Source organism: Anabrus simplex, chromosome 5 (assembly GCF_040414725.1).
Source record: "Anabrus simplex isolate iqAnaSimp1 chromosome 5, ASM4041472v1, whole genome shotgun sequence".
NCBI classification, from domain to species: domain Eukaryota; kingdom Metazoa; phylum Arthropoda; class Insecta; order Orthoptera; family Tettigoniidae; genus Anabrus; species Anabrus simplex.
Genome location: NC_090269.1, coordinates 157,858,777 through 157,882,171, shown reverse-complemented (window position 1 = coordinate 157,882,171; position 23,395 = coordinate 157,858,777).

The window sequence follows — 23,395 nt, the reverse complement described above, 5'->3', positions numbered from 1 at the left end:
CCTGACGCCAAGACTAGGATTTTAAATCGCAAGAATCTGTTGTACAGCCGGATGCCCTTCCAGACCGGGATTTGCGAGCAGTGTTCGCCTATCACGATCAACAGCGTTATAAAGTAGCGGGGTTCAAACTACACGGTTGTCAGCTCTGCTAATTCTACACCAGGCAAATGCTGGGGGGTTGCTTCCTTTTTTACCTTTCCTGCTCAGCAAGAATCTGTTTTACGGCCGGATGCCCTTCCTGACGCTAGGACTGGGATATTGAATCGCAGTATCCATCATTTTATTTCTGTAAATGCTTGACTTGCGTGTGTGTAGGAACACGGTCATGTGTATTTTTTGCTGAGATAAATGCCACTTCCGTTCACGTTTTGCGAGCGGTAGCAGAAACTCACAGTACTGCTCCCATTTGGCCTTACAACTTGGAAGAGTCAACATGCATACACAAAATGTATGATTTATTATTTCTCCTCCTCCCTTTTTTACATGTAATTATTCATATATCTGTGTGTGTTATCTCGCAACATTCTTGTCCGAGTGTGTCGAATAAAAGGAGTAATGTGTATGCGTGTTCTGCTCGATAACCCGTGTTGCAATTACTAAGCGTGTTAGCTGTGCGGTGAGAGAGTTGGCTACGCAGTATGGTTTTTTATTTTCGCATGACGTGTATCAGTGTTCTGGTCGATAACTCGTGCATTTGAAATCACTGAGCGTGTTAGCTTTGCGGTAAGTATAACCGAGCGAGTTGGCTACGCAGTATGGTTTTTGATTTATGCACAAGACAAAGCAAATCATTAAAAGATGTTTACTGAGCGAGTTAGCTACGCAGTATGGTTTTTTATTTTTCGCATGACGTTTCAGTGTTCTGGTCGATAACCCGTGTATTTGCAATCAATGAGCGTGTTAGCTGTGCGGTGAGCGAGTTGGCTACGCGGTATGGTTTTTTCTATAGTTTTTGATTTTCACACAAGACAAGGCAATTCAATGAAGATGTACTTTTGCTTATCGTTTACTGAGCGAGTTGGCTTCGAAGTATGGTTTTTGATTTTTGCATGACGTGTATGCGTATATCAGTGTTCTGATCGATAACCCGTGTATTTGCAATTACTGAGCGTGTTAGCTGTCCAGTGAGCGAGTTGGCTACGCGGTATGACTTTTTTGATTTTCACACAAGACAAGGCAAATCATTGAAGATGTACTTTTGCTGAATCGTTTACTGAGCGAGTTGGCTACGCAGTATGGGTTTTTGATTTTTGCATGTCGTGTTTCAGTGTTCTAGTCGATAACCCGTGTATTTGCAATCATTGAGCGTGTTAGCTGTGCGGTGAACGAGTTGGCTAGGCGGTATGGTTTTTCTCGCACAAGACAAGGCAAATCATTGAAATATTATATGCACTGCTTTATGCATTAGATCGAGTTTTATGTTCGATAGAGATATGTCTTAACAGAGCGGAGGAAGAAGAGGAGGTTACAACAGCCGTTATCTTGCGCATATTGTTCAGAATTCTAGTCTTGTTACCATTGCAGTAAGCGATATTTTTTTCCTTAACATGTTCAAAGTAACGACGCCGTGTATCGTGTTCCATTCTAGTCTTAAACACATGTTCGACATCGAGTACAGTGCTCGATTCTTGTCTTGTTATGTTTCACTCAGGAAACTAAACACGTGTTGTAGCAATAAGGTTGGAATCTGTCGAAATAGCTACAAGCGATATCGTGTAAACGTAAGTTTTTATTTTCTACCGCTAGAGCGTGTACGCACACCTATCGATAATGCTTGCATCGGCTATCGTACTAAATTCTTCCGCTAGAGCGTGCAGCAATCGCATGTGCGCGCGCGCACCTATCGATAATGTTTGCATCGACTATGGTACTAAAATTCTACCGCCAGAGCGTGCGGCAGTCGCATGTGTGCGCGCGCGCGCACACACCTGTCAATAAATGCTTGCATCGACTAACGTGCTAAGCTTCTTCAGCTAGAGTGTGCAGCAATCGCATGTGTGCGCAGATCGATGAGCAGTAGATAGCAGGAAGTGCGCGCGCACATGATGATCTAAGCAATCTCTAGGTAAAAATACAGGTGTAAGTCGATGTATTCCTCGCTTGCCTCGTAAGAAGCGGCCGTGCCATGGCCTTCCCAAGGCAATATTTTTTGTAGAGAAGCCATTGTTACGGCAGTGGATCTCTAGAGAGAGCACATCATCACTCACCCATCCCTTATTTTTGGTAAGGGAAGGTAGGAGGAGAAAGAGGACTCCCTATACTCCCCCGAAGTCAAAGAAGCATAATTAGGTTAGCCTAAGGTGGCAACCATGAAGATTTTACTCTGTTAAGATGCCAGCACTGATGTTAGATGGCAGATGACCGCTGTCAAAAAGCACGTGGAATTTTCCCGCCCGTAGTTTTAGTGTCGTAAAGAGGGCAGCACTGAGGTTAGCGATGCAAGATGGCGGGTGACAGCTGACGAAAATTTTCAAATTGCCCGCTACCACGTGCATAAGGTGGCACCCATGAGGTTTAGTCCCGTCAAGATGGCAGCACTGAGGTTAGTGATGCGTTGTTGTTTAAACATGGCAGCTGTAAGCTGTCAAAAAAGCACGTGGAATTCAAATTTCCCGCCCGTAAGGTTAGTGCCGTAAAGAATGCAGCACTGAGGTTAGCGATGCAAGATGGCGGATGACAGCTGTCAAAAAAGCACGTGGCTTTGTTTACAAACATGAGCACGTGAGCATGACATCATAGTCACGTGACCGGGCTCAATGACCTCGGGTGCTGACTCAGAAAAAAAATTGCTGACGCCAGTGATTCAGAACTCTCACAGCTCCCCTACTAACAAGGTTTTAGGTAAGATAGGAATCGAAAAATAATCATAATGTAGAAAAGTTCCGAGGAAATGAGATTTAGAAAAATGTTTGTCAATAAATATTTCCAGGTCATAACTTGATGACTCATATATGTTTACCTAGTATTTCAACACAGGCATGTTTAAAAGCTGAGCTGCTGGACATGCTTCTGACGTCTGCTGGCAAGAGATTCCATTGTCGGGCTGTGGTAACGGTGAATGATTTCTTGTAAATTTCTGTTCTGTGTACCCAAGGTGCTGCAGGATCGGGTATGTTTGTTACGGTCTGTGGAGACGAGTTTAATGCGATCACGGTGGTAGGCTGGTTGAGAAGTTTTAAGAATGTTGTGCAAAAAGTGAAGAGTATGAATTGTGCGTCTTTCGTGCAGGCGAAGCCACCCCATCCGCGTGTAAGACGGTATGACATGGTCAGCGTAATAAAGTTCACAGATAAAACTTACACAAGCATTCTGACCACACTGTAATTTCCTTCCCCAGTTTACTCCTAAGTGTTGTAAACTATATTGCAATAATCAAAATGAGGTAATGCGAGTGTTTCAACAAGAAATTTCTTAAGTTTAAAAGGAAAAGAGAATTTGAATTTACTGAGACAGTATAGCGTTCTGTATACTTTTCTACACTCAGGTATAGTTTCTATAGACCAGAACAGATGTTTGTCAAATATTATACCAAGAATTCTTACGTTTTAGCTATACTCTATGGGAGTACAACTTCGGGACAACTGTGGTGAGTCTTCATTCAGGTGAAGAGTTTCTGAGTGTAGGTTTTCGGATTTTCTGTGTATATATATATCCAAGTCATTTGCGTATAAGTGGTATTTACAGTGTTTTAATGATCATTCAATCATTACTGATCTGCATTTAGGTAGCCGCCCAGGTGGCAGATTCCCTGTCTGTTGTTTTCCTAGCCTTTCCTTAAATAATTTCAAAGAAATTGGAAATTTATTTAACATCTCCCTTGGTAAGTTATTCCATGCCCTAACTCCCCTTCCTATAAATTAATATTTGCCCCAATTTGTCCGCTTGAATTCCAACTTTATCTTCATATTGTGATCTTTCCTACTTTTAATGACGCAATTCCACGCCATCTCTCCGCTGACAGCTCGGAACATACCACTTAGTCGAGCAGCTCGTCTTCTTTCTCCCAAATTCTTCCCAGCCCAAACTTTGCAACATTTTTGTAACGCTACTCTTTTGTCGGGAATCACCCAGAACAAGTCGAGCTGCTTTTCTTTGCATTTTTTCAGTTCTTGAAACAAGTAATTCTGATGAGTGTCCCTTACACTGGAACAATACTCCAGTTGTGGTCTTACCATAGGCTTATATGCCCTCTCCTTTGCATCCTTACTACAACCAATAAACACTCTCATAAACATGTGCAGAGATCTGTACCCTTTATTTACAATCCGGAAGCTATGCCATTTATGTACAAAAAAGAAATATAGGGGGCCAAGTAGAGAACCCTGTTGTATTCCTACGTCAACCGTACGCCAATATGAATATTCATTGTTGTTATTAAGTACACACTGCCGGCGACCGGTGAGATAGGAACTGATCCACTGGAGTGCACTCGCGGAGAAATTTAAATTATTTATTTTAGATAGAAGTATGTCTCTGTCAACATTGTCGAAAGCTTTACTAAACTCTAATAACTGTCACTTGTTTGTTGTCCATAGCTTGCCTTATGTCATCCGTCACATGTATTAATGCACTCCATGTGCTGTATATCTGTCTAAAACCGGACTGGTGGATATCGAGGAGATTGTGTTGAGTAAGATCGGCTTGTGAACTATGAATTCTAAAGCTTTTGACGATGTGCATAAGATGATCGGCATATTATCATGTATATTAATTGTTTTCTCTTTCACGGCCGGATTAATTCCCGTTTGTGAGATGAAATGGTCGTTTAATTCATCTGCGTTAACATTTAGGTTTTCGTTAGATTTCTTGTTATTGATGCCAAAATATTTCATATATTTCCACATCGTCGCATGGCGTACGTCAGGTCTAATGAAGTTTTGGGCGTAACGTACTCTAGCGCTTCGAATTTTAGAAGTCGTATTTCTGTTGGGTAGTGTTTGTATCGTCTATGAGCAGCGTCTCGTTTAGTCATTAAGTGGCGAATTTCGTCATTTATCCACGGTTTAGGAGCTCTGGAACCTCTGGGGCGTGCCGGTCGTAGAGTTGCGTTATTAAATGTTGAAACCATTTCGTCTATATTATTGGCGCGATTTATTTCCATCCACGGCACGGAAAGATTTATCTGCGTCAATCCCCCTGAGGTCCTTCAATGATAATATTTTTGTCCTTGTTTCGGGCTTTGTAATTATTATTATATTATTATATTTGCCTTTATTTGTAGTGGCGAAGTTAGAACTCATGGTCTTCTCTTACACTTAACCACACTTCATTAACATTGTACATCTGAGAGCAATATTCATAATCTTAAAACTACCATTACAAACAAGAAACAAAATATGAAACAAAATAACATAAACTCTATAAATATTCTTAGTCATGTCTTAAAACTAGCGTTGCAAATTAAAAGTTGATTGACACTAAAAACCATAGGCACAGTAAACGTACATTCATACACACATTCACTCTACCAGATTCATTCAGCTTGGCAGCACACATCGAGGAGATGCTCACGGCAAGACAACTTGAAGGAATTTAAGGATTTCATGGCTCTAATGTTGTGGGGGAGAGAATTCCATATTCTAGCTCCATTTGCAACAAAGGAACGGCTAAATGCTGCTGACCTGCTGAGAGGGATAGCAAGTGTACTGCCAGAGCGTGTGTTATGCTGGTGGAAAGAGCACAGGAAATTGAGTTGTGAAGATAAGTAGTATGGGATATTCTCTTTTAATACTCGAAAGATTAATACTGCCACGTGGAGGTTTCTATATTGTTCAAATTTTAGAAGGGAAAGTTGTCGATAATAAGGGGTAACATGAACATCATAGCGTAAGGAAAAGATAAATCTAATACACGAGTTCATAGCACGTTGTAATCGGTTTAGTTGTTCTCTCGTGGCATCAATTAGTACTACGTCACAGTAGGAAAATATAGGGAGGATAAGAGTATTTATAAGCCTAATTCTCATGTTTAGTGGCAGCATATCTTGATGATATTTTAGTGGGTGAAGGGACGCGTACACTTTTCTACAGATATTTGTAATGTGCTCTCCCCAGTTAAGATTCTCGTTTATAATTACACCAAGATTTATTACCGAGTTTTCGTGCGGAATAATTTTACCAGATAAAGTTAGTGGAGGAATGTTTTTGTTTTTTGCCGCACTGATTTGTTTCGTCTGCCCAACAATAATAGCTTTAGATTTTGATGCATTAATTAAAATACAGTTTTCATGAGCGTATGCACAGATATTATTTAAGTCAGAGTTCATCAGAGTTCAAGAGGCTTGGGGAGAGATGAAAGTAAACAAACAGGTCGATAATCTGTTATAAGTACAGGTGAGGAAGTTTTGGGAACAGGATTTATAATAGCATTTTTCCACATTTTTGGGAAGAGGCCACTTGTGAGGCACGTGTTGTATATATGAGTAATGGCAGGAAGAATAATGTCAATGATGTGTTGTGTTATGAGTATGGGTATTTCATCAGGTAATATAACCTATTGCTTGATTATTGTCTGAAATTTTGGAATGACAATAGATCTGTAGATCGTCAGCATACAAGTGGTATTTGCAGTGTCTTAGCCGTGTCGATATATCGTTAATATAGTTAACAAATAGAAGTGGTCCAAGTACAGAGCCTTGTGGTACTCCTAAAAATTTCATTACCCATTCGGATGACCTATTCTGAATAATTACGCGTTGTTTTCGTTCCGTAAGATGTGAGAGAAAGAATTCTAGAGCTGTCTGTCCAAGGTGAAGCGATTTCAATTTAGCAACCAGTACGTCTATATTTACTGTGTCAAAAGCACTGCTAAAATCAAGAAGTGTAAGTAACGTCACCTGCCTTTCGTCCATAGCGCGTCTCATGTCGTCTGTAACTTACAGCAGGGCAGTGGCCGTACTGTGTCCCTTTTTGAAACCCGATTTTAAAGGGTCAAGTAGTTTGTATTTATTTAAATAGTCGGTTAATTGCACGTGTATTATGCGTTCAAGAGGCTTGGAGAGAGATGAAATTATACAAACAGGTCGATAATCTGTTATAAGTACAGGTGAGGACGTTTTGGGAACAGGATTTATAATAGCATTTTTCCACATTTTTGGGAAGAGGCCACTTGTGAGGCACGTGTTGTATATATGAGTAATGGCAGGAAGAATAATGTCAGTGATGTGTTGTATTATGAGTATGGGTATTTCATCAGGTAATACAGCAGATGATGTGATTGATAATACCTCTCGTTTCACATCAATCTCTGTGACTTCGCGAAATTCAAAGAATGACCTATTTGGTGGTGGCTGGTTCAGAAGAGATGTTATAGTCTGTGATATTGTGTGTATTTCCAGTTTAATTTTTACTTCAGAAAAATGAGCATTCAATCTCTCCAGAGAGATGTCTGGATTACATGGCTGGGGCAAAGCTTTCCCAATTCCAATGGAACCAAGTTGTTTCCAAGTGTTTGACACATTTAAATTTCCAGCCAGGTGATTGTAAAAAGAACATTTCTTATTTCGAATTATTACTTTAATTCTATTCCGAAGTGTCCGATACTGTTCAAGCGCTCTGGAAGAGTGTGTACGTCTGTAGAACCGGTGTAATGCGTCACGGTGAAGTAGGACAGGTCGATTATGTCATGTCCAGATAGTCCCGGGGCTGATGTTTGTCCATTTTTCAGAACCTTCGCTGAATTGTTTGTTATTATTAGATCGAGAAGATTGGGACTGCAATTAGTGTGGTGGGTTGGTCCATGTTACATGCTTCGAAAATATTACAAAACTGTCAAGTTGAAGCTGCGGTACTGTCCAACAAATTTTGTTGAAGTCTCCAATTATAATAACTTGTTCATAAACTGGAAGAAGGTTTGGAATTTTAGTCTCAAGTTAGGTCAATTACCCTACTTTCGGAGGCTTGCAAACCACTCCTAGCAAGCATTTTGCTCTAAACAGTGAAGTCAACGGCTAATTACTTGAGGTTGAGATCTGTGGCAACATAAGCAGCCCCCCCCCCACCTTTACCCTCGCGATCATTTCGTACCCGTCCATGTCAACAGCTGAGCTGGGGCATAACCAGAATAAGAAAATCAAGGTGACCAACAAGTCAAATGAGTCTCCTGAACAAATATACATTTTTTAAAACATCAATGGCATTAATGTTCGGGTGAACACACAGATACGGTCACACGAACAGAACCCACTTCCATAACAAAGAAACAGTCGAATTATCACAATTACGGAACGTCAAATGTCAAGCTCATAACAGAGCCACACCCACCAAATGGAAGTGGAAGGCAAGATGGCAACAAGGTCATGTGACCCTAGAAAAGGAACATGGCTTCCCCCTACCCGAAAGGTCTGAGTTAGTCACAAGAAACAATTTTTAATTCATACATTCACCTTCGTTCATCACATTTAACGAGATCAGTACAACCTCATACAATATACGTATTTTCTTTAAAAAGAATTTTGAAATTGTTAACAAACCGAAATAATTCCTCTAGTTATTACACGAAAGCCCCAAAATATATTGGTAATAAATTTACAACTGAAGATTACCTAGATCACAATATCTTTTTCCCTAACACAATATCTCTCTCTCCGAAGGAAATACATTTCACTCAACATAATTTAGATGCACACATTCCAAACAACTCAGCAAAAGTTCAATTTTTAGTTAGTACACATCACTTCATTGCAGCTTAGGTACCAAGAAAACCTGAATATGTTACTTACAGTTTTCATAATAAATGTAACGAAATGCTTCAATAAAATATTCGGCCTATCGCCACACGGCGATTTAATTAACCAGGTTAATACACGATCATCCTGTCTCCTTCTACTTGGAATTCAATAATAATTTAGCAGCAACAATAAGGATAGATGCTTCTTGTACAACGATCCCAGGATAACAACAGACAGTCGGTATATTGTCGTTACGCAGGCAGGTTGACAAAGACGAGTCAAGTAGTTTCGTACATGCTGCCAGATGGCACTACGGTACAGGCAGTCGAGCTCACTGAAGTCTAGCGCTCAAGTTAATCATGCGTGCTACTAAGAGTTCGCTGGATAATGTTATAAGTAACATCCCAACAAGCCCAACGGAACACAATCATGCATAATAATCTACCTTAATACAATTTTACAACATGCTCGATAGCCAAACACTTTCGAACACTTCGAAATCCATCATACTGTTCCAGGGAGTCGCACTTCGCCTCAACTTGTTCTTTTAGATGTTTTATTTCTCCTTCGAGGCACTCGAGTATTCTGTTTAGTCCATTCACCAATTCGGCATTGAACTGGAGACTATGCTCAAGTTCTTTCACCACAATTTCTGTCACCTGCCTCGCCACTGCACTTACAATACTGCCCACGAAGCGCTCGGAGAGCGCGGCCTCGTCCAATGCCTTTCTCACCGCCTGTTCGATTTCGTTGGCACCACTTCTGGCACTACCGCTGCTAGCTGTAGTAGGATGACGATCCCATTTTGATATTCTGATATATACAAAGATTTAAAACTGGTCTCAACTTGAACCCTGGCACAAGTTCCACAGATCTGCAATTTTCCACGTCACACACTGCTTCTGTTCACCTACAAAATTTGCTTCAAAGGAGAGCCGATTTACTTGCATGATTCCATGAGGAGAGAAGAGAGGCTCTTCGCTAGCTCGGCCAATTGGAGCAACTTGTGGTAGGATCAATTCAAAATGCAAGAAACGCCTGTGGAAGGATTCTGACCCATGACGTTAGTATAGCTTCCTGCTATTTGTAGGTGCTAGATGTTGGGTGTGAATGGACCTCATCACTCGACATGGTGAATATCAGGCCCACGAGGTGGCTACAACGGTCAATTAAACACTTCAGAAGGCTCCTCGAACCAGTTCTGGAGAAGTTCTGCCCGATGGCATGGTACTGGATTATCTCATCCTTGTAGAGGTATGTGAAGTGGTCAGCAGGCAGTTCTGGTTGATCAGTGGATACAGCCCATTATGGAGCTAGCACCAGCCTGCATGTTGCCTTGCTGGCAACTGTGGTGCATCACTTTGTGAGACCTATAAACATCTCGATACAACTGGAACAGTGACTCATCCGACCAGTCGCCTGTCCCCGAGATTTCAATTAGGAATGTAACGCGCTCATATAACAATAGCATTCTGGTAGGTCTTCTGATCCTACATCCAACTGACGTTGAAGAACAGTGCACTGACCTGCGTCTGGTAGCTCCTGTCTTGAATATGACTTGTCTGTTACCACCAAGCGCCGCTACCGTGGTCGTATTTCCGACATGCACGGGCACCGTCGATCGAGGAATATGCCCAGTTCACGTCGCCTTGCACAGTCTGGTGATGTCAGATCACACGTGATACATGTACGGGCACGTCATGACATGTTGCTACAGAGAGGGATATCGAAAGTGGCCGCAGTGCGTCACACCGTTGTTGGGGGTTACATACTGACCTGCAGCCCATGTATCGTGCAATTCAGATCCTTAAGCTACGTACAGTGGTGTTGCACATAGTTTAAATCATGGCATCAATGGATGCTGACATTTTAGCGGCTGTCGGTTGTGTGATTGCATGGGACTGCGTTCGCAAGACAATGCGCAAAAGAGGTCTATAGTGCAAGGAGTGTCTTTTGAAGAGAAGTGTGTATTCCCACAAGAATCTAATTACTGAACTGGAACTCTTCCTGAAAGATGGTCCCCGATACATACTTACATCTTCTTTCATTGGTCACCCCTTTTATCGCTAAAGAAGATACGGTTATGAGGCAAGCTATTTCCCCCACCCATGAAAGTCTCATTTCTCGCTACTGGAAAGAGTTACGAAGACGGCAAGTACTCAACAATAATTTCTCCCCAGGCCCTTGGTCGCATTATGGCCCAGAGGTTTTACGGTTAGATCTCTCATAACTAAAGTAAGTTTGTTTGTTTGTTTGTTTGTTTGTTTGCTTGTTTGTTTGTTTGCTCGTTGTACAGATCTACAAGTCTCAACTGTTCATGAGGCAATCGGGCGGGTCATACAGTTAGTTATATCGTCAAATATTTAATAACAGAAAATTGGTCATAATATGTGATATGTATGTGTTGACTCCATTTTTGACACCAAAACTCTTTAGGGTATGAGTGGATGAACGAATAACTTTGAAGTTGAAATAGCAAGGAATACCTACACTGATCAGCCAGATCATTATGACCACCTACCTGCTATCGATATAAATCCGTCCAGGCTATAAAAGCTTCACCTGCCGAGGAATGACTGCTAGTCGGACGGTGCACGTAGTATCAGTGAGCGCGCTGTCCGGAGAAGGCGCGCGTTCTATCTGAGTTTGGCCGAGGGCGGGTTGTGATGGCCGAGAGGCTCGGCACGAATATTTCTGGAACTGCACGACTTGTCGGGGGATCAACAAGTGGCGAAACCAACGTTAAACCACGTCCAAACGTATAGGGTTTGGGCGGCCACCCCTCATTACAAATGTCGGACGTCGTAGGCTGGGCAGACTGGTAAAACAGGATGGGCGAAAGTAACATCAGACTTTAATGCTGGGCAGAGTACAAGTGTGTCTGAACACACAGTGCATCGAACACTCCCCCGCCGACGACGCATGAATGTACCACGACAACGGCAACTACGACTGAAATGAGCACGTGACGTTCACGGTCTCATGAATCCCGATACCTTCTTCATCATGCCTATGGGAGGGTGTGAATCCGTTGTCTTCCAGGGGAACAACTCTTGACACTTGTACTGCGGGACGGAGACAAGCTGGCGGCGGCTCAATTATGCTCTGGGGAACATCGGCGTGGGCATCCAGTGTGTCCGGTGGAGTTGGTGTAAGGTACCATGATGGCCGAGAAGTATCGTATACTGGTAGCAGACCACGAATACCCCTTCACGACGATCATGTTTCCCAACGGCAATGGGTTTTTTTCATCAATGGAGTGGTTCGAGGAAGACAGTGGCAAGTTGCAATTGAAGTGAAGGCCCACGAACTCGCCAGATCTTAACCGGATCGAATACATCTGGGATGTGATGGAACGTGGCGTCACAGCTCATAGCCTCCCTCCCCGGAACTTTCTGTAATTAGGTGACTTGTGTGTTCAGATATGATGCCAACTCCCTCCTGCAACCTACCAATGGCTCATTGCTTCCATGTCAAGACGCATCGCCGGCTATTAGGTACGTGGTAATAATGTTTTGGATGATCAGTGTATAATCCAGTACAATATCGCGTTTAATTTTCTGGAAAATTAACCACAGTTCCATAAAAATCTCATAATATTTACGTAATTTAAGTCATATGTAAATGATTGCGACCAGATTACCTTTAGAATTGAATTCTCAGCACACGTAAGTAACTTTGAAAGCAATACAACAGGAATTTTCTCTTGATCGTATCTTCACCACAGACGTACATTGAAACAATTGGAATGTCTGCCCCATCATTAGAGGAAATAATAGCAGGTGTTAATTTGGAAACTCCGTATTTCTCCCATCTGTACCTTGCTCCAGGATTGCAACTCCGAGGAATTTATACAAATTTAAGCTCGCAATAGTGTGACACTTGATGTCATTTATCTTACTGCACTATGATATTACGACTCGATATCAATAATTCGCAGTAAGTCCGAAAGGTTACCAAAATACAGAGGAAGAAATTCAATTCCATTTTAATTCTGCTTATTACTACTACAGATCATGGGACATGAACAGCGTGATACATTGTTGGTTGAGTCAGCGGGTAGCAAAATGATAGTTATTAATTATTAGTAGAGCCCCGAGTAATAGGCAAGCTTAGTTAGGCGAGTATACTGCTCAACGGGTACGTTATGAGATTTGCATACACATCAGGGTTAGAGCCCATCAGGTATATTATTCCCGCTATATTATGGACGCCACTTCCTGATAACCGAATTAGTTTACCCTAAACATCTAGGGTTTACTTTTGCAATATTGCGCCTCTATTCAGTCAGCTGAGCGGCGGTGTTTCTCAACCTAAGGCTCAATATAGTTCAGCTGTATGTTCTCTGGCAGTTCGAAGTTTCTGCTGCACTCGAGGATCACACGAAAAGTTCAGGACATAGGAACAAGGAAACTGTCAGCTTGATTTTGAAATGTGAAATAGAACTTCAAATAGTTTATTGCACGTGCAATGTTTTGATAGAGCGAATACCAATTTTGTAGTTGATTTGTTGAGATAGAAATCTTGTTAAGTGTTCTTGAGAATAGTGCTCTTTGTAGTTGTGGTTAACTTCGTAAGGTGCAGCAGAGGCGGATGAAAATCTTCTCCTCTTAATCCGGAAAGTACACGAGTAATCATTAACTTTTGGGCACAAAGAGAACTGGGCGATCAAGAGTGGAACTTCCATACAGACACAGGGTTTTGGATCTCCTCGTAACGGGCACGTATATCCAGTATGTTCGTGTGTAGTTGGAACGGCATTTTAAAAGTTTAGTAGCACAATGTGTCAAAGGAAAACAGAATAATACTGATATTACAAACATATTGTAAAGATAAACCACTGAGCTACAGAGAGAGATCAGTGGGGTCCCGTTCATTACCGTACCTTCCCACTTCCAGGAGCACACGCCCCACCCACACACACACACACAAACACACCCCAGAAATGTTTCTAAAAGAGGAGAGAAGATACGCTGTTCTTGAGGCAACAACATGTTCTATGATCGTTATGATTATGAACAATGTGTGAGAATTGTGGTTGCACATTTCGAACACTTGCTCTATCCTGACATTTTGAACAATAGTACGTTTTGTTTTCCTAAAGTGATTTCCACCCACCAAGGGGTGGAAGGTAAGGGCATCCACTATCCGTCATCTCGCCACTTGGTGAATTAATAAAACTAGCAAATATGTGAAAAATAAAGACAAGGTTTCAGTCTTACAAATAGTAATACGATTCTAAAGACCGCGTCAGAGAAAAAATAGCTACCATCTTGTTGGAGGCCTTTACCCTTCCACGGGCAAGTATGCTACCTTTCCCTACATGTCCAAAAAATATTTTTTATCGGGAGCTTGTTCGTTCTCTAGAGTACACATAGTTTTTATTGCTGTGCTTATTGCATTCATTATTTCCCCGCTGCTAGTATTTTAAACACAACAATGAAACACGCGGGATAGCCACACCCTCAGTATCCAGAACTCGATGAGCAGCAGAGGCGTGGAGACACATTTCATTACGAGTCTCATTTCCCAGCAATTAACAGCAAGAACACTTCTAAAGAACAGCTGCACTCGTCTCCTCAGTAGAAGGGAGAAGTTAGGAGATGGGATAACGCGTGCATTTTCAACGCATATATTAACTACACTGCATAGATATTATGTTGAAAGTGGTGGTACTTCGTGGAACGACGTAGAGCTGGCCAGAATGTAACCTGCGCCTCAGCTCCGTCACTTGGCTGTGAGACCATGTAAAACATCCTCAAACCAAAACAATAATATGAGCTTTGTCGGGAGGTGACCACGTCTTGTCAATGGAGACAGCTCAAATGTAAACTAAATGGGTCGGGTTACAGTGCATCAAAAGTGAAGGAGATTTACTCCCATCCGCTGGACAGAAAGCTAACTGAAGTTGTTCCAGAAGACGGAACAATTTTCATACGTACTCCCGCCAAAATGTTTTCATCTCTTCATTCTTGTGACTACAAGCTATTCAAAAAGGAGTCGGTAGGACTTCGTAAAAGTCATAAACTAATTTATAAATGCAAGAATAAGTAGGGAATTTTTAGAATTTCTGAACATAAAAGAAAATAAAATTGAAGCCAATCAGTGCAACTAAGTACACAGTCTTTGCCGTTATAAACTGTATTTTGTTAATTAGATTATACAAGATTTGGAATGTAATTCCAGTCTTCAATTCCAGTAAAATTAATCTCTCTTTTATATTTGTTATTTCTCATGTTAAACTTTATGATCCGTGATATGATGCTCTTTCACTCCATACTCTAACTTTGAGTCTGGTCACATTATTCATTGAAATACACGGAAATATAAGCATAAGGGTTACACTGTATCAGTATTTAGATCATAAGCATATGTCATGTGCGTTACTACAACCCATACGCCACCTTTAAAGAGTGTTATGTTGTGTTGTTGATTTCCGTTTTTAGAACTCGCACCGACACAGATGGGTGTTACGGGGACGATTGGATAGGAGTGGAAAGGAAGCGTCCGCGGCCTTAATTAACGTACAACCGCAGCATTTACCTGGTGTGAAATGGGAAAACACGCAAAACCATCTTGAGGACTGCCGACAGTGGGGTTAGGATCCGCTATCTCCCGATGAAATGTTATGTATTTACCGGCGTTGTAACGACAAGCGGTGTAGTGGACAGCGATAGGAGACTGCGGACCTATTGATTTGATGTCAACATCAGAGTTGATGGTTATTTTAATTACTCGTTCTCACTATGATAATCAAACTATGGGCTATTGATTTCTGTTAACGTATTGCTCCATGAGACAGGCGGGTTTCCAATGTCCACGTAGACTTGTGCGTGAGGTTGGTGGTGATCACTGTTTAAAGAGGACGTGCAACTGGGCGATTACTCAGAGGTAGAATGAGGAGAGGGAAGGGCCACGGAGGGTTTCCGTGGTCTCCTTATGAAACACAGTCAGGGTCGGAAAAGAACAACAGTAGGATAGGATGAGTAGCCTGATACAAGTAAGGAGAAAAACTGCAAGAACTCAGCTAGGGGATACGTGGTTGCTAACCCACACTCACAAGTTTTGGGCCCCTTATCCGCCTGCGTGGCACTTTGCCCTGTCACGCATATTAGATAACCACGGGGTGTCTAGCTGAGTCTCACATTGACTCCACGTACTTGTGCTAGTCTCTAAACTTTCATCTTCATCAGTATTCAAGCAAATGCAGCAACGGGAAGACTAACAGGAGCTAACGAAGGATGAATGGCTGGGAGCTACTGCGGTAAAGGTATTCTGAACTAGGACAAGAAATTCAAGAAGAAAGTGACGATTAGACTGAAGATGGTTATCTCAGACTAAGAGAATATCATCGGAATTCTGTGAAATTTTCCAAAATTGGTGAATAAGGAAAAAACTTTCAGACAAATAGGTGGCTGATGGGGCGATACATAAACAAGGGTCCGAGAGAGAGAGAGAGAGAAAGATAAACAAAATCATTGTTTATTTTATGGATAATCATTGGAAGAGACGGATCTATTGAGAGTATGTAGGGGAACTGGGTAGTGTATATAAAATAATAGAAAGAGAAAAAGTATTCTACACAATTGTTAAATGATTAAACAAAGAGCGTATTACACGGGAAGAACAGCAAATCTTTAGTAGTTTACAAATATTTTGGCGAAAGGAAATGAAAACAAGGAACTAATATATACTTCAAATATCAAAAAAAGAAAGTTTAAAGAAAAGAAATAAAGGAATGCTAATTTACAGAATGAATGTAAATATTATTAGATTCAAGAATAGTAAGACACCAATAATTAAATGTATCGAATAAGTAATCCCGAACTAGGGGATGGGTCCTAGCACGTTGGAGTTTTCGTCTCGGGGGCACAGAGTGAGCAGGCGAGGGATGTCGTGGTTACGTCAACGTTTGTTATGGACAGGATTATAACTCACGTTCGATTACTGGCCAGGTGAATGCTGACTCCACTCCCACTCGGCCTAGGCGATTGCAATTTGAGGAGCTATAGGAACTGCCCCTATATAGTAAGCGGCGGAGAGAATTCATCGTGAGCAGTAACCGCTTGGTAGGCCAAGGCCCTTGGGGGCTATTACACCATCGGTTTTTCTTTGATTTTGTGATTTAAAATGTCCGTCTCCTTGGGTGAATTGCAGACGTACTCGTCTTCGGTTGTGTGCAGCCCGGGTTCGATTGCTGGCCAGACGAACGATTTCAACGGGATATAATTAATTCGTATATTACGGCAATTGAATGCTTGTGATGGTCTTCATATAATTATAACATACTACCAGCCTCTGAAGATGGGGCTAAATTGAATACATCCCTCAATATGAAGGGCAGCCAGCAATAAATCTGGGCTTAATTCACATTATTACCGACCCCACATGATTTAGGATCAGAAACAGCATAACGTCGAATTATGTACAATAGTCATTAATCTAAAATAAAAAATATATGTACAAACTGTACCGGGCGGTACACCTCCACGCCGCTAATTTAAAATTTGCGCCAGTTAAAACTCCTCTGGCGGAGGAAGTCTGAACTTTATCTAATGTATTAATTTTCAAGTTTCTCAGAAGATGTCACCACTTGGAAATTTTGGAGTTTTTGAACTGGGTCATTTTTGATGTATTTTTGTTTTACCTGTAGTAAGAAGTGTGAACTTTCTCTTATAGAGGACACTACTGAAGAACTACAATAGTGCACCCTAGTGCAAGGTGAAAGAACAGTTTTTTGGAGAAATTTTTATTTCAAAAGTTTGCTTCTTGTTAAATTTTTTTCTGTTATTGTTTAAGTTGGCTGTATAACCCTTTCTTTCCCCTTGTTTTGAATTTAGCCAATCCTGAATTTCTCGAATTAATTTTCCACCAATAATATGTTTCTTCTTCGTATTGTGTAGGGGTTTTCGGGGTGAACCAATAAAATCCTTGTGGGAGGGTGTTCTCATTCCAAAAACGCCTCGAACTTTCCGCGAGAGTATTTAAAGTGCTGATTTTCGGGTCTCGGTGCCACTTCAGTACCATCTTTCAGTGTGTAAAGTACATAGCAGGGGGCGGGAAGCGCCTCTTTCTTCGGGCAGCAGTTCAACAACCAGGTAATGGCCATTTAATAACTTCTTTTCTTGCTAGCTCAGCAGTTTAACTCTCGGGGCGGGTCCGAAGCGTTTCCACCATGTAACGTTTCCCTAAAATGTAACGACTCTTAGCTCTATTCTCTTTTAAAGTCACATATTGGGATAGAGAGTGCTTAACCCTCTCGAGCTCCCACTCATATTGTTTTGAGGTGAACTTATTTCTCACAACCGATTCTTCCTTAATGTAATGTAAATTGTTTTTTTTTTCTCAAGTCACCTCTGTAGTATGGGGTTAACCCTTGCATTTGCGGCCTAGAGCCAGATTAGGTTTTAAACAAAAGGTATTAGGAGTGCAGATCGCCTCCTCTCAAATTGTTATTTTAGAGGTCATGTAATCAACCTTTTTCTCACTTAATAGGCCTCAGTAGGTTGGGTATTTTACCCCTGTATCTAGGTCCTTAGAGGACAACTTGAAGGTGGAGTTAGGTGTGGCCTTTTGATAGGCTTAAAATTTTGAGAGCGGATCGCTCTTTTGGAATTTGTTTCTGCGTGCCTCTAGGAGGTCTTACTGTGTAATTTGGAGCAAGTGCTCCTGGGCGTGATTGGGGTTTTCTGCCCCTTTGTTAAACCTTATGTACATGTAAGCTTGGGCTAACTGCTCAAGAATTGTGAGTCCGGGGCTCGAAGCCCAAAGCCTGTAAATACTGTTGTTGCTCTTTTGTTGCCTTGCTACTCTGTACCTTCCATGCTTGTTATTTCTTGATTTTGAAAAGAGAATATAACCTTGTTAAATTTTACATTAACTTTAATTTCGTAGTTTGAGACCCGTTCACACCCGCACCTTCTTTCACCTCTACCTACCACAAAAATACGGTAACACAAACATTTAAAAAGGACACAAATATACACAGTGCAAATTGTGCAATCCTATGTTTTACATAAACATCGTAAGGACAAGAGAAGAGCAAGAACAGTACTCAATGAACAACAGAAAATTTACTTTTCTCGGTGGAAATTCTGTCATTCACATTCAAGAAATTGTAAATGTCAGCTTGCAGGATTAAACCCTGTATCTTTGTACTGTACATGTTGATTGACGCTGCCGACAATACTTGTTGAAACAAGTGTGTTCCTTCAGACTGTTTACATTGAGGGGAGAGAGACCCTCCCCTCGGAGGGCACACAAGTCTTGAATTAATGAAAAGGAACCACTTAAATGTGGGAGAGCTTTCAATAATTGAAGAGCTTGGTGTGTCGCCCTACCTTCGGTAAGTGGTTTTTGATGAGATCGTGACACCGCGCCAGTCGATATTAATAATTATCTGAGGCTGGTGCTGAGATGGGGATCAAGCGGTCCCTTTTAGCCAGTAATGTTGCTTTCAACCTTGTATACAGTATATCTACATTCGTACTCGTAGAGTTTCATAGCATAGAGATGATCTTATTCTAAGCCCGAGAAAATATCCATGATTTTATGGATGAAATGCACAGAGTGTATCGCGAACAAGAAGTTCAACACAGATTGCATCAAACAAAACTCTATTTACACATTAATGTACCGACATACATTAGTTGGGTTGTTAAGTGATTTACGTGGCGACGGTGAACGCACTGCTCGTCCTAGTGGAAGTGCCTGGTTCGTTGTATCACACATGAAGGAGTTGCTGCTGACTTCAGATCGAAGCTTGCGTTCTCATAGCAACGTATAGATGTCGTTACTGACTTTAACACTGGTTGTCACAGTTATACCTGTGTCAGGTTCATATACATGCTGGAATGTCTCTTAATAGTACTGACATATTTATTACTAAAAACTAACAGGGTGTGGGGTAATAAGCTTACTTTTGACAACATACCATATAAGTTCTGGGAAAAGGAGATTGGCGTTCGGTTTCCACATTAATTTTGAGGTTAAGATATTTTACTGTCAATGAAATGAAACTATGAATTCGTTTGATAGAACAATATATATTCTTTAAATAATATATCAAAAAAATAGTGAGTCTTGTTGCGATAAAACAGATGAGAATGTGAAATTATGGCATTGCAACTGAAAGAAACTAGGCATGAATTTCAATTCTTCTTGACCGGACATTTAACAATTTATACGAAATATTTCTCTCACTTGTTCACTTGACTGTACCTTTAACACTTTGAGTGTAATTACGACGTAATCCATTGCTCTGGTGTTTACTGTAGATGTGTCACGCCTAACGTGGTGATACATCCTTGAGACTGCTTCTTCTCCATATCATCTGACTTCTTTGTAAGTCAATATGGTATGACCTCTTGGTAGGTCCAGGGTTGCCCTCTCTGACTCCTTGGTAAGCCTTGCGTCCGCGTCTTCCACTAAGTGACGGACCAACCATTTGGTCTCACTCTCTCAATGACCAATAATGGCTCACTGAGTCTTCACCATCTCTCGTTCACACTGGTTGGCTGACCACCTAAGGCCTCTTGATCTAGTAGACTACTTCACTGTACTGCATCCGTATAAGTAATGACTGACGCTACAATGTGCATCCACCTTATATAGTCGTTGGTTGACACAACTACGTAATCTCCAGAAATAACAATGACATACTCCCACCTATGCGACAGATATTACATACAGTGGTGAAATAGCCCGCAGGCGGCCGACTCCGTGCGCGCATATCTAAATAAATACGATGACATAGCCAAGGCGCGGCGATGACTTGGCAGAATCGCCACTAATCTTGCACAATGTCCCAACGTCACACTCAATCTCTGATATATACAACAATTCTCACTGTACAGGTATTGAGTGTTATACTACACATACGTATATATGCATACATCTAAGTGCAATCTTGCAAGCAACAGGCAATTGCAAAATTGAATAAAACGGATAATTACAATAATAGTACAATATCACAGATAACATAATAATAATACTGACATAATAATAATAATAATAATAATAATAATAATAATAATAATAATAATAATAATAATAATAATAATAATAATAATAATAATAATATACAGATAAAATCATACGATAATAAAAATACAGATATCATCTTGTAACGGGATTTGAACCGTTACAATTCGCCTCCCTCATAAATAAATCGAAGAACAAAGAATCGATTGATTTATGAACAAAATTATATATATACCACTGACACAGATAAACACTTTAAATGAATATACAACAATAATTTTCTTTTTCAGCATCCATACATTTTATAATACATCACATATGAGAATTTTTCTCGCACATTGCCATCGTAGATAACTGTTCAGTGTCCCATTCTCTTACAATTCATAAGAGCATAGCCCTTAATTTAACACACACAAATAATTTTAAATGATTACACTACATTCTTCTTTTTTTTAACATATCAAAACTTTTTGTGAAATATCACTTATATGAGAACTGTTCTCGCATATTGTTATCGCAGATAACTGTCCAATGTCCTGTTCTCCATTTTTTTGTCACACAGTTCATGACAATGTAGCACTTATTCTTCCAATACACCAATACGACACTTGGTTCACACGCATATCGCAGATGTTAGTTTTATTTTGCCAGTTTCTCACAAAATTTAATCATCTTACTCTTATTTCAACAAATCTCACGTGAAATACTTCTTTACATATATAATACTACAAATACCGACAATATCCCCTTCCTGATCTTTTAAGGAATATGCACACTTCCCGATACGGTTCACAATAGTGAAATACCCCTGATACAAAATAATAACTTCAACATATTTCCCGCCTCTGCAGATGATGAAATGGAACTCTGAGTAGCACTCTGTCACTCAAACTGAATCAATTTTGCCCTTATTAACTTACATATATCAAAAAATCACATCCTTCTTGGCAACAATAATTAAAGGTTCAATACCATGGCTACAAGATGGTTCAATTATTCCGTAATCCAGCATAATGTTTATTTGTTCTTAGACTTCACTAGCATTTTTAAGTTGAATGGGGTACTTACCTCCCACAAACGAACAATGGTCATTTACTACAAATTTATGTTCATGTACGTGTTCTTCCTCACTTAACCACTAAATACATCTCGATGCTTACCTAACATCGAACACCATTACTCCTCCTGTAATTCACTTAAATTACCTCACGTCACTGCCTCATACCGACGATCCCTCAGATCCTGGTCGTTATAGACACCTGACACACTTCAACACATTTCCTCTCACTAGGAACAACTTCACTTACCTCTCACATATCTTTAAAGAACACACGTTACCCAACACACTTACCTCAGACCATCATAATTAACACGTACTTCTTTGCTAGATTAGTCCCAGAACAAACACACACTACCTAAATTAAAGTCTACTCTACTTCCATGATTTGCAACCAAGTCAGCTCCCATAATAACCGAATACACAAGCTCGGGTACAACAAGACATGGCTGAAACTTACAATTATCTTCAATTATCATTGGTACTGCTATCATTTTATTTACTCACAGTGACTTACCCAACGGCTGTTAAAAGATCTGATAGTACCTTCTTCACATCACAATTTCTATCATCGGAGTTACTACCTCACTACTTACATATCTCACTTAACACTACTTAAATCTACTTTCACTACATAACTACTTATAATAAATACCAGTTCCTCTTCTACCTTCGGACTGTTCGCTTAATTTACCCGATTCCCAGTGAATCTGAGATACTCTGGCTCGATAACGACACCTTGATAACATTCATATTGAGACTATCATAGTCTCTCTGATAACTCAAACCCGTACGCATCCCATCTTCCGATTCTCTCTGATTACTCCCCTGACCTTCTCTCTCATAACTCAGATACATACGCCTCCCATCTTCCGATTCTCTCAGATTACTCTTCTGACCTTCTCTCTCATAACTCAAATACATACGCCTCCCATCTTCCGATTTTCTCTGATTACTCTCCTGATCTTCTCTCTCACAACTCAAATACATACGCCTCCCATCTTCCGATTCTCTCTCGTTACTCCTCTGACCACTATCACCATCAACATAACTCTTAATCCTCTGCTCACCAGGATTACTACTTCTCTGATACACGGCTACCATTTTTCCCCTTCTCTCTACTATACTACTTTTACCAGACATCATGCGTTCTCTCTCACGCGCGCGCCCTTCCACACATTCCTTCCAAAGCCTGTCAATGAAATTTTCTCTAAATTCTCCCAAATTAGACATATTATCCCAGTACACTCGAAACCATATTCTACTTTCACCGACAAAAACATTCGACAAGATTTCCACCATGTATTCCCATTCATTAATATTATTCCTCGACTTACTTGCAAATCTTTTCTCAACTACTTTTACAAACTCTATAGGATTAAACTGTTTTCCAGAAAACATGGTTAAATCACGATCCCTACTGAACAAACCACTCGCTACTATCACGTCTAAACCTGTCTTACCTCTACCTTTCCGCCGTATCACTTCCTGGCAGTTTACAACTTCTTCTTCTTCTTCTTCTTCCGCTGCTCTCTCAGAATTCTCTTCCACTATTCTCACGTCTTCCTGCAATTCTTCCTCTCTCTCTCTCACCTGCTGTGATAGCGTTTCCTGTTCGTTCCGTAGTTCACTGACTTCCACAAGTTTGCTTTCAATTTGCTCATTTCTACTAATCTGTTCCCTCTTAT